This window comes from Alligator mississippiensis, chromosome 1 (assembly GCF_030867095.1).
Source record: "Alligator mississippiensis isolate rAllMis1 chromosome 1, rAllMis1, whole genome shotgun sequence".
Lineage (NCBI taxonomy): Eukaryota > Metazoa > Chordata > Crocodylia > Alligatoridae > Alligator > Alligator mississippiensis.
This window is the reverse complement of record NC_081824.1, coordinates 147,119,007-147,132,973: the sequence shown is the minus strand read 5'-3', so window position 1 is coordinate 147,132,973 and position 13,967 is coordinate 147,119,007.

Sequence of the window (13,967 nt, the reverse complement as noted above, 5' to 3'; positions counted from 1 at the left end):
GAAAGGTCTTTCCAAGCTAATATCTAAGGCTGTGAAAATGGGACATTTTCCTCATCAGAGCTGCAATAATCCACCATGCAAAGCAGGGTTCAATTTTCTCTTTCATCATATGCCAGTCACTCTGAGTGCTGTTAATGTCTGAAATCATAGCATCTCCCCAATTTGTGTGATGCTGTGCGCTTTTCTTCCTGCCTTTCTTTTCTCGGTGGGTCCCCATCCCCCATGAACCTGTCATCACATTAAATATGTATTATTTAACACGGCCTGTGGGAGAAGCAGTGACTGTGTTGTACGTTAATGGCCATATTTGCAGATGGATTACCCCCTGGGGCTCTACATGGTTCATATCTGGGCCCATGACATACTGCCTCTAAACATAACCATAACCAGCAAATTTGCACCTGACTCTGTAAAATATTATTGCTCCTTTTCTTTTTCATTCCCCTCTTAATTTCCTCTACCCATCCCCCACATGCCTGCACACTGCTCCCAGGCTCCAAGAGAGCTAGCCAGCTGACCCCTGAGAGCGTATCAAAGGAGAAGACATACAAGTGACAAGACTCATGGTATGTGCGCATGTGCACACATGTTTGTGTGTATATATGCATATGCACAGTGGTTATGGATTTCACCCATGCAAAAACACTGGCAGTTAACAATATCTTGTTTTTTCCTTGTAGTACATGTTAAGAACTTGCCATGAAAGTTAAATAAGAAATCAGGGACAACCTGAGACAATGATTTCAGTGTGCATCTCAATGAATGTTTGCAATTCACTTTAACAGGAAACAGAGGTGGGCCTCAGTTGCAAAATTCAGATTCAGGTTTGGATTTAAAGTCCCTTCCAACATTTGGAACTGTTCTGATTAGGGCTTGTTATTCATGCCTGTCACGGCAGGGTCCGCCAGGAGGGCCGTGATCTCCCTACGGCCCCCTCACTGTGCCAAGTCAGCCCAAGGGCACCCTCAAATTCTCGCCCGCCATGTCTTTGATGTTTATGTATAGTTGGGAGGCTGCCTACAACTCCCTGGGCACGGTTAGCTAGGACCTCGGTCCCCGTGTGTTCCTGGACCCCCTGGGGGTCTCCCAGTATGATGGGTGCTCCCCAGGCACCCTAGCCTTATGGGCTACGTGTGGCTCCTACCAACCCCTAATACCACGCCCCAAGCCTCGCTGATGTGCTGGACGTTGGTCTGTCACGATACACGCCCGTTCTCCTGGGCCTCCTCTGTAGTCTAGCCCACGCCTGGGCTCTCTCTAATACACAGCCCCTCACTGGGACTCTCGTCGACCCCACTCGAAAGCAGGTATTCTGTTAAAAATTGCAATCTGTTGGCCTTGTTTTCATTTTCCCCAATAAAATAAATGTCAGAAAGAACCTAAAACAGACAGGGCGGGGAAAACAGACAGATAGGTAGGGATAGATTAAATAGAAAACAAGGAGCAGTATTTTGAAATAGGCCTAAGTGACTTAGGAACAGGAGTCCTAGTACATTTTAGTCTTTTCAACACAAAATATTGGAAGAAGGTAAGGGCTGTTTTGTGCCAATATAGCAATTCTTATTATTAGCATGTTCCAAGTATATCTGAGCATAAGTATAGAGTAACTCCAAAGGTTTGTTGGTGTTTTTTGGTTTTGTTTTTGATTTTCACAGGAAAAGAACCAAGAAGATGTTTTGATAGGAAAGCTAGACGTATCATCATTCTTATATGACAGCCACCACTTTGGCTAAAGCATCAAGGATTGAACTGGAGTACTTCCAGAGTTGAATGCATGAGTCAAGACAACCTTATCTGGGCAGAAAATGTGTGGGGGGAGACCTGTACCCCACATCACTAGAGGGTTATATTTGATTCTTACAAAACTACTTGGAAGTGTAGGAGAATATAAAGTATTCCCTAAAAAGATAAGACAACCTTACACAAAATATATCTTTAACTCCTATCTGATCAAAGCAAGAAGCTCAATTCAACATTTTTCATATAACAGACCTGGTACATTGCCACCAGACAGCTACAAGGTTCTGGTATAACATTTTTCAAAAACCAATGGATTATCATTTTTGTTCCATTGCTTTCTATAGTTAGAGGAATTAATTTCTTTCAGGTTTTCTTTTTCAGTGGATATCTCTACATGTGAATTTATGCTGGCTTAAATGTACTGTGCAGTAAGTGGGAATAGGCTGGCATCTACACGTGCAGGCGTTAAAGCATATTAACACTGCGTGCGGTCTTAGTTGTGTTAGTGTTACTGCAGAATAAGGCATCTACACGTGCATTATTGTGCAGTAACTAATTCAGCGTAAATTTGATATCTGCATGATGCAGGTATCAAATTTATGCTCAAGTCAGCATAAGCCACTATATTTACTGTGTAGTACAGGTGTGCATGTGTAAATACATGCCCATACTGCACAGTAGTTTCAGTTACCTCGCAGTAAATGCACATGTGTAGACATGCCCAGTGAGTACCTCTTACCTAATACTGTTATTAAAAGTGTTTTGAAACAATGATATTGGGTGCTTTGATGTTGTGCAAATAAGGAACTTTGGAAGCCTTGAAGGTAAAGACTACATCCTGGTTTTCCAAGAGTCCTGAACATAGGATGCATATAAGGGAAGGTAACATAACATAAGTCTCAGCCCACTACAGCAGATGTAATGACTAGTGATCTGGGGCAGAGTTATGGCCCTGTTCAACAAGGGAAGTCATACATGTGCAGAGACTGCTTCCACCCTATACTTCTATCCACAGTGCAACGCACCCTGGTACTCTCCTATGAAGAAGCATTAAGCAGGCCATGAGAAACAGGGTCAGTTATCAAAAACTGACCCCTTTTCAGAATATGACATGCTGACATTAAATGGTAATTGACTTCACAAGAAGTCCCACTGATTTCAACAGTATTTCTAATGGAGCAAGAGACTCTTCAGCACAAAAAAAAATATTACAATCTGGCTTAGATTGAAGTTTCTGAGCCAGATCTGCAGCTGCGGTAAATTGGCACAGCTCCACAGTCTCCACTGGAGAGCTACTTTGATATACTGGGAATCTGGCCCTCTGTCTTTAATAGGAGCATAGCTGAGGGTTAGTAAAGCTGCCCACATCTTTTCTTGTTTTGTGTTATTATGATTATCATTTTGCAAGGCAAAGTTCACTCCAAGAGTGTCACCTCAAATACTCAAGATATTCTACATCGAGAACAGAATAAAAAGCATGAGCAAACCATAAAGAAGGTAGAAATTTTCTCCTGAAAAACAAGCAAAACAAAAAATGGAAAAAAAACCAGGATGAGGATTTCTGCAGAAAGAAATGTTTTAACCTTCAACAGCTATAGGAAGTTAAAAAACCAGGAGTGCTTTGGCCAATGTTTATGGATTGTACTAAATTAAAACTTCACTGCAAAATTTTTCACCTAAATTTTCATCTGGTTTCATTGGCATGCTATCATTTTTGCCTGCCTTCCTGAAATGCCACAGGATTTTGATACATTCCATGAAATTTGAGAAGAAACCACTTGAAAGAAAAATCTAAAAACTCAGTAATAAATTAAGAAACCTTTAACTTTTTTTTAATGTAATTGGAGAACCAAAGGATTGATGGACTGTGGCCTAGAACTAGCTCAGAGCTTTCAGTGGGAACATTTACAATATACCTAGAGCAGTGAATACATATGCATTGTTTCCAGAACTGTCTATTAATACAATAGATTAGCCTAAAAGTATAAAAAAATGATTGAAGATGAAGTAAGAATAACTAAAGAAGCAACCTGGATGTATCCATTCTGTTGATCTTATTAATTAACAACAAGGAAAAGGGAAGGAAAAAAGGGTAAATGAGAAAAAGATACAAAACACCCTGGGAAAGGGTTAAAATGACCAGAGGAAAGAGCTAAGAAAACTATTCTCCGCTCTTATTATTTATATTGTGATAGCATGTCATCACGAACAAAGATTATGGCTGCATAGGCACTTTACAGACAAATAACACAAAGACCATTCCTCCCCAGAGAGTGGCAGTCCATTGTACCAGTCCTCACCTCTCCCTCTAACTTTGAAAACAAGTTATAAAGAGACAGGAAAGATAAGAGATTCCATTCAGTGTGGAAGCTTACAAAATCAAACAAAAAAAAAATGGGTGCTGCATTTTGGGCCCCTGGTATACCTTCATTTAAAGGCACCATGGGAGCTGAAGGCCAGTCCCAACAATCCTGGTACACATGCATGTCAGGAGGTGAGATTTTGGGATTAGGGTTCAGATCCCAACTGCATCCTAATTGCCAGTAAAAGGGATCGTGATCCCAGGCTCCCCCTGTACTGGCAAGTTGAAAGTCAGGTGCCCACAGGTCTGGTCTTGAACCAGGTTCTGGGACTGGGGCCAATAATCACTGATTGTCAGCCCTAGCCTCAGACCTGCCACACTTTTGGCTAAAGGCACCAAACAAACCAGCAATAAATACATTCTATATTATGGGTAGAATATATTTGCATGGCTAGGTTGCCATCTTACGAAGTTTTAAATTGGGGGCACATGTAGCACCCTTGCCATATATGCTGTAATTAACACTTTAATTGCAGAATAAATATAATGTGTACAGGGGGTCACAGAAACCAAACTTTGCCCTTGTAACATACCCAGAGCATTTATTGATTTTGTATTCATGCATGGCTCCAAGACAGAGGAAGCAAATTTTGTCTCAGATTTACCAACAGTAATATGATAGTATCTCTGCTAAATAGAGGAAGAAACTGTGGTTACCTCCAATACTTGGAGTGATAAATGATAAGCCTGCTATAGGAAAGGCACATTTTCTGTCATCTGTGACACTATCTAAATGAGTAGGAGTCAACTTTTTTGGCAGGTCTGCTACAGATTAGACCCATACACTCCCTGAGTGCCACTCCAGTCCTCTTCCCCTGCCCAGTCTGCCCATCAACTTTCTGTTCCCTGCCCTGTGCTCCTTGATTACTGTGTCTTGCTTGACTGGACAATTTATACAACTAGAGTAAAAGCTCTGTTATCTGGCATCCAGATAACAAAATATGCAGGCCCCATGGGACAGGGAGGTGGGCCCCGTGAAACCTGCTATGCCCCGGGCCGTGGGGGCTCAGCAGCTCAGGCTGCTTTCCCCGGGCTATGGGGGCTCAGAGAAACTGGAAGTGCCACAATGGGCAGTTCCAGTTTCACTTTACCTTATAAGCTGCCATGCCGGTTAATAGAGTACGCCCGCTTGTAAGGTGCCGGATAATGGAGCTTTTACTGTACCTTTTTCTAAAAAATGTTCCTCTTCTTGCAGATGTTATATATTTATGTCCTAAATGCCCTTTCTGTCTAACTTGTTTTTCCTCCTGATGGGAAGCATTTAAACGTGGTTCATCATGTGTAGTTGTCTATGATAAACACATAACATGAAGGCAGTCTACTCTCCTAAGAAAGAAAAGCCAAAGTAACTCTACTGGTTTAATAGAGTTATTAAAAATGAAAACCAACAGAACTTAGAGCCACCTAGAAAAAAATTCCTCAAGGACTGCACCATCAAACCCTTATACTTAAGATATGTCAACAATATCTTCATCATTTGGACACCTGCAGTGTCAGACTGATTTCCATCCAAAATTCAATAATCATCACCTCTCCATCAGACTCTCTCTTGAATACTCCAACACTAACATTTCCTTTTTAGACACTATGATTACTATTCAGAATGGTAAAATACAACCCACCATATACAAGAAACCCACAGACCAACATGCATGTCTGCACAGAACCAGTAATCACCCTAAACCCACCAAGAAAGCTGTAATATAAAGCCAAGCTCTCCAATACCACCAAATCTGCACTGAGAAGAACACCCATGATCATCACTGCACAGATCTCAAAAGGGCTTTCAATCAACAATGACACTCCAGAGAGAGATCACACTTTTTGAAAGAGCCACCCAGATGCCACGTAAATAATTGCTGCAGTACAGAAAGAAAATTCCCATGAACTGCACACCACTAGTTATGACATATCATCCTTCCCTTGAACCTATACAGAAAATCCTCAAACAATTGCAACCCATGCTAGAAGAAGACCCAATTCTCAAAGAGATCTTCCCAGAACCACCCATCATAGCCTTTAAACAAGTACTGAACCTCACTAACCTCATCACCGGTAGCAAACTTCTTACAGCCCAAAACACATCGAATGGATTCAGACCATGCCACAACAAGAAATGTAAAACCTGCCAACATATCTCCACCATCCCTACAATTACTATGCCCCACAACAGAACCATCACCATTCCTGGATCTTACACCTGCACCTCCAGAAATGTAATATAGCTTATCCACTACGCTGAATGCCTGGATGGAAAATATGTAGGAGAAACCAAACAACACCTGTGTACCAGAATGAATGCACACCAAAAATCTATCAAAGCCAAAAATACCCAATTACCTGTGGGGGCACATTTCTCACAAGAAAACCACTCTCCCTCCCATCTCTCAGTTCTAATCCTCAAAGGGAATTTACAAAACACCTTTTGCAGATGAGACTACAAATTTCACTTAATCAACCTACCGGATACAAAAATCATGAACTAAATATAGACATTGGATTTATGACACATTATAACCTGCCTAACATCTGATACCCCAGGTAACCACTCTACTATTTACCAGCTACATTTTATCACCAGATCTATATCTTCCCCCCACTCCCACCTGTTTCTCACCCACTGACTGCCTCAGTTTGCATTTTCACTGACTGGCATTCTTGCATACTGGTTTATGGCTTCTATCCCATCCAGGAAGAGCACAAAACAACTGCAGATGCTTCCCCAGCCTGACAAAGGGTGTTTGTACCTGAAAGCTTGCAAAGAATTTATCCAACTATTTTAGTTGGTCTAATAAAAGATATCGTATTTACCCAAAGAACATTGTCTGCCAGAACTCAGAGCAGAACTTGACCCATGGGTTTGAATTCCATGCACACTTGATGTCTGCTTGTTTAAGTGATGACCATACTCTACATCAGGAGTAAATAGCCACGAGATTGAGCTTTTAGTTACCTATCCTAAATTATTTGAAATTCTCTCCATGAATATTTTCTCTGTATCCTTTGGTTTGGATCTTTATCATACACTGTGGGTGTGTCTACATGAGATGCTAGTAGCGCAGTAGACTTATTCTACTGCATATTAGCATGTCACAGTAAAAGCCATGCTAATGCGTTAATGCACAATACGATGAATCTATTGTGCATTAGCATCATGTAAAAAAGTGTGCCAGAATTTACAGTGCATTACATTAGTACCCATTATTATAGGTACTAAGTTTAATGCATTGTAATTACAGCACATTAATGCATGAGTAGACATGCACTCTGTGTCTCATATTTGCCTCTTTCCAGATTGGGAGATATGTCCAATCTTACCTGATATTCTTCATTCCTTAATAGAGCAGAGTTCTCAATGGCAATCAAAGTCTATTGGGTGTGTTGGCTTGGTAAAGTGCACCTCTGACCCAGGTGAGGAAAACGGCCAGACTTACTCACCGTCACTAAATCAAACAAGTCATCCTGGGGTGACGGTGTTCACTCTCCATAAGAACTGGTGTTAGTCAGACTAATTTCCTGGGTGCAATGTGTGTAGAAACCTTTGTGTCCTGTGAACTGATCCATGCATGATTCCTTCACTTCTTGTGACCATTATCATCAACTCTTCCTCTTTGCTGATCCTTTGGCAAATGGGTATTTTTTTCCCAGGCTGTTCATCACTGTGATCAGGGAGAGGAGGGGCAGGAACAGCAGCAACAGTTTGACAAACGACTCTTAGTAATAGATTAAACAAATGGTAAAAACTAGCTGTACTACAAACTCCCTAAAACACCCCCTTCATTTTTCCACCAGCTCTTTCCTCCCCACCTGCATCCACATAATATATAGGCTGCAAGAGTTCTTCTCAAGACCCTCAATTAGCAAGAACACATTAGAGAAAAGGAAGGGGAAAAGGATAACCATAGGGCACACAATTATTCACTAAACATAATTGTTGTTCAGGACAGATTCAGTGACTAATTGATATTCACTCCAGCATTAGACAGGCATTAATAAGAATGTCTGGCATGGGAATGCCCTGTCTCTAATAATCACTTGCACACCAAAAACTGTCACAGTGACTTAGACCACCAAAAACAAGAGAATTTGAAGCCAAGTCATCCTTAGCTCACCCTAATCAGGAGCCCCTCACATTTCCTTGAATTGAAGCGATGGAGAGACTGTAAACCATTTGCCTCCATTCTTAATTTGGGGGGAGATTCTGTGGGAGTTAGGGGCACAAAGCTCGTTAACTTTTAATAGGAGTTGGGCACCTAACCTTTTGAAGCAGCTGAATGTATCACCATTTTTTAAAATGAAGAGTCAAATTAGACCCTGTATGTTGGAGTCACACAAACCCACTTCCCTTCCAGCTAACTCAGATAGTCTAATATGTGTTATCTATACATCCTATCATGCACCCCTTCAGATGTTTTGTGACAACCTTCTCCACTGTAAAACCTGTCATTTGGAACAGATTTAGTATCTCATTGCCACAACCACTTGTCATATCACTTGAATTTTTGTCCAGTCCTTTAAAGAAGACAGAAAGAAGAAAAATCACTTTAAAGCAAATGTGTTAAACACATTTGGCCCCTGGGCTGGATCTGGACCATGGGGCATCTCAGGGGTCAAAACTAGACCTGTCTCTGGTTTGCAAAGCCAGCAGCAGTGTAAGCCAGATGTCATGGTTCCTTGGGCAAGATCTGGCTGTGGTCTATATGTTGATGCCCCTTCTTTAAAAGCATTTCAGGGTAATGTTTATGTGAAAGATGCTGGACAAAATAAAGTTGTACTGTCTTGCATGCATATATATATTTTGAAAGGAGGCCACATTCTTTAATGGGTGCAGACCTCTGGACTTTACTAGAGTTTAGCCCATTTAAACCAGCAGAGGATTTGGCTTTATGTTCAAAAAGAAATTCTGCAAAACAAAATTCTCCACTTATGTCAGCATGACAAACCTTGATTCCAATACTCTGCTTTTCCTAAACCCACCAGCCCTCTCTGGAGGTAATCTGGAGGAGATCTAGCCAGCTGTTGTGATCTGATTGGTAGAGCCAGATTACAAACCATGCTATGGCTGCATGTGTCTCTACCTCACTTACATCACAGGTCAGAAAGGACTTTCAGCCCCCAGCACAGTGATGGTGATAGGGAATGCATACATGTTCTTTAACCTGCCTATCACTGATATTATAAGTCACAAATCCTCTGACCATCACTAAATATATCACATAAATAGCAGAGGTTGCACTTCAACTCCACGTTGATTACTTTAAGTCAAGAGTAACTACTGCAGCTGCAGATTATCTGATTTTCTAAATGAATTAACTTTATTTTTAATTCCTAGTTTTCCCATCTCAGGACACACAATTTTTTTTAGTCACTCTCAGTGCTTCACAGGCAAGATGTCTCATTAAATAAGCTGATTGAAGTATGCAAGCTAAATGTGGGAATAGCTGTGCTCTTTTTGACTTAGTAGAAGAGAACACAAGGTTCCAATATATTAAAAGATCTTGGTGGAATTAATTTCTCAGTGTTTAATGTTTTTTTTAACAGCCATGTTTTTCAAAGGAGTGTTTCAGAGATCTTTTAAGACCATAATTACATCATCACATTGTAGCAAAACATGATGTCATGTTGCAATGCCATGATTGACATGATTGTTTTGGTTCACTGAAATAATTAACTCATTTTAAGGTCCTTCAGTCAACACAGTGTAATGGATTCAGTATGCCTAAAGTGGAACTTAGTAATTCAAATACACTTTGTATTTCAGCAAAGTTCACATTTCAATCTCTAAATCTGGCTACCTTACTAACATTTTAATTTCAATTTGACTCTCACACCTGAAATCCCTTGTTTTCCATAAGCTTTCACAGCTTATGCCTCTCTGAACCAGGTAGTTGCTCAGGTGCTACCCTGCCTTCTTCATATATACATATTGAAAGGGATGGCTGGTCCTCTTCATTTTGCTTTAAAACATAACTCCTCTACTCCTTATACCAAAAGCAGATTTGGGCCACATGTCCCCAATTTAGCATTTTCCAGCATGGCACAGTTCCCTTTTAAGGGCAGCCAGACTGATTTTGGGACATAGATGATAGGGGCAGGAGAAAGAGAAAACATTTGGTGGGCTTTTATTTGCAAATGATCTCTAGCCGCAAATTTGCCTCCACAATTATGAAGTGGCACGCAGCTTCCTGAAAGCAGTCTGCTTCCCTTTTTTCAACTCTAGCCAAAAGAACCAAGCCCAAGGAGATGAGCAAGAGTCCATGAGAATATTCAAGCTCATAAACAGGGAGTCAAGCTCAAAGAAGCTCAGTGTGGCCTAGAGGGCACAAAATGATCACACGTTTGGAATGGCTCCCCATAGTACCCGGAGCGAAGTAGCACTTTGGTGACTCATATAAGTGGAGCTTGGAGCAGCATCTTCACATTTTTGTCCCTTGTTTGACCCCTTAACCCAATATATTTTAGGAGACTATAACAAGAAGCCAGAGGAGCCCTGTTACTTTAAGGGGCAAGCAGATGCAGAGATTTTCCCAGGTAGTGGAAAACCCTGTCCTCGATAAGCTGGCTGCAGGGAAATAGGTAGTCAGGGGCCAGAGACTGTGAGTGCCTATTGCAGGGCTAACTGCTCTGCAATGGGACAGTAGGGCAGAGCTCTGCCTGGTCAGCAAGGGCACGGCTAACACAACCAAAGCAGCAGTTGTAAGCTGCCCTGGAAGCTAGTCATTGGGCCCTAACTGGAAACTCCTGAGGGTGGCTGGGAAGCCACTTGACCAGAAGGGCCAGGGTTTAGGAGGCATACAAACCAAAGACCTGAGCCAGGGCAAGAGGAGTCTGACCCTGCAGGCTGTAGGAGGAAGGGCTCTGAAATGAGATGGCTGTAGCTGAGTGACCAACTGAGATACTGCTACACCTAGGAACTGCAAGTAAGGAATGGAGAACTTGCAAGGGGCAAAGACCCAGGATAAGGAGGGTTTTGTTGTACAGCCAGAGGACTTAGAGTTTAGTTACAGCCAGGGGCTCTTATGTTTTTGTTCTAGTTTATGCTGGTGGACTCAGGAGGAGGTCACAGTGTGCCAGAAAGGCACGTGGGGGCTTGAGCAAGCTGGGGGCAGGGCGCAGATCACAGTGGTGTTCAAAGAGTGCAGGGGTGCTTTGAGCCCTGCCTGGGCTAGGCTCAAGATGATGACAGGCAGCAACTGGGAAGGGTTAAACCTAACCCAGGAAAGGTGGTAGAGGGAGCCCGAAACCTAGAGAGCTAAGGCTATAGCCTGAGAGGGCGAGAACCAGGGCCAGGGGCCAGAAGCCCAAGAGGATGGAAACCAGAGTCCGAGAGGGTGAGAACCAGGACTAGAGCCCAGAAGCCAGGTCCAGGGTAGTGGGCCTAGGAAAAGGGCCCTGCTAGAGCAAAGGGGTGGAGGCAGGGATGGCCGAGGCTCCAACAAGGGCATAGAGGCCTGAGGTGGCCTGTCATTGGCTTGGGGACAAAGTACCCCACCTAAGTGATGACCATGAACACCTGTGAGGCATGAGTGTGGCTATAGGAGAGAAAGGCAGTCATGAAACTAGCCCTTACAGCAACCAGTGTGTTAGAGTATAGACAGGCCAGGAGGGCTATACCTAGTGCCTTAGGTCCTGCTACAGGTTCTGAATATAAAATCCACCAATTATTTCTGTTAAGCCTCCTGGAAAGAAAAGGAAAATGTAGCTGCTGTCCGAGTGCCAAATTTTTGTGTCTAAGTTATAGGGTAGAAACACCATGCTTCAGATAATGGGCCCAGCAAAATGGCTTCCTTGCAAAACTCTCAAACTTGTCTAAAGAAGCGGTGACGTTCATTTAAATAAAGATCTGTTACAGAAAAAAAATGTGTGTGTGTGGGTCTTTGGTTAGGTGATGTGGTCATTTGATTGTTTGATAGAAAGTGAAAAAATATTAATATACATAGTAAAATAGCAACATGCTGTTTGGTCAACATGCTAGTTGGTCATCATAAAAATGACAAAGCATAAGGATGAAGGCTGCCATTCAGGGCCTTAGCCTGTACCATGCCAGTGGCCTCAATTCACATTGACATTAGGCCTCCCCTTGAGGGACATGGGACTCTTCAGCCTGGAGAAGAGAAGACTCAGCGGGGGCTTGGTGGCAGCCTATAAGTATATAAGAGGGTGCATCAGGACCTGGGAGAACAGTTGTTCACCAGAGCACCCCAAGGGATAACAAGGTCCAACAGCCACAACCTTCTAGACGGCTGATTTAGATTGAACATAAGGAAAATCTTCTTCACAGTCCATGTGTCCAGGGTCTGAAAGAGACTGCCCCTGGAGAGCATCTACTCTGGACTCATTCAGAAGGTATTTGGATGTTTATCTTGCTGAGATCATTTGATCCCCACAAACTTCTTGCCTATGGCAGGGGGGCTGGACTTGATGATCTCATGAGGTCCCTTCCAGCCCCTAATGTCTATGGAATCTATGAAAATATTCTCTTCTCATCTGATATATAGCCTGCAGTACCAAAGAGGAGAATGCATTATATAGAGTTTATCTAAAAACAATGATCTTGTCCATTTATATCAAAATATAAAGCTAATGTTTTTATTGTATTTTGTGGACCTTTTTTTGGATAGCACTATATAGCCCTGCAACACCTAGCACTCCATGTTAATTCTGGGAAAAATATAAAATCCTAGTATATTCGCCTTCACCCTATAAACACTATTTATTAATTATTATTTACATAAAACACTAGCAAACCTTTCTCATTAGCAACACAATAATATTACTACAGTACAGACTTAGTCATATGCAAGGAAATGTTTAACAGGCTTGTAAAAATGATTCTGCAGTGTTAAAACCTTGCAGTGTGTCTCCTGATCCATGAAATTAGCTAACCCTGGAAGAGAGAGTCACTTCTTAACTTTTCTGGTATAGTTTTACTGCATTAGATTAATATTTTCAGTGTAAAATTTTAGTCTGTACTACATACATGGTTTTAGAGACCCAAATATGGTCTTAGCTATGGTCTGAATTATTTAATGTTTTACATTTAAATCCTCCCTTAGTTAATGGTTTTCCAGAACACAACTGTCTTGAAAAGAGATGAGCTATTATGAACTAATCCTCCATCCCCTATCCATTGGGATCATTCTCACTGCACCTAATCTCACTAGCCTGTCACTACTGCAAAATTTTATTGGAGGAAACAGAATTTTAATTATTTTTAACAAAATTAACCTGGCAAAGATAAATATATTTCTCCTTAACAGCCATACATTATAATGTTAATCATTATTTAATAATAATTTGTTAAAACTCAGGATGAGAATCTCATGTGTACAGGCTGTTTTGTGAGATTTCCAAACCAATCAATTTAATGTTGGGATGGACACTCCATACAGATCTTTCTTTTGGAGTTTTGGTGTTGTTTCTTCATATTGAAAACTGTAAGTTCAAAAGGTGCTCAAAATGGAGAGAAAACTACCAGCAAAAATGGAGAATTTAGGAATAGGTTTAGGTTAGAGATCAGAAGGCAATATTTTACAGTTAGGGTGGTCAAAATCTGGAACCAACTTCCCAGGGAAGTGGTCCTCGCCCCTACCTTGGGCAAATTCAAGAGGAGGTTGGATGATCACCTGTCTGGGGTCTTGTGAACCCAGCATTCATTCCTGCCTGTGGCAGGGGATCAGGCTAGATGATCGGTTCAGGTCCCTCCTGACCCTAGCTACTATGAAACTATGGGATTTTGCCTTTTTAGAAATCAGAGGTCATGCAAACATATTTATTTTCTTAGCTTAATGGGACCAAATTCAATAATTCAATAATTTCAATATATTTATACTATCTACATATAAGGGACTCCACACTGGTAGAA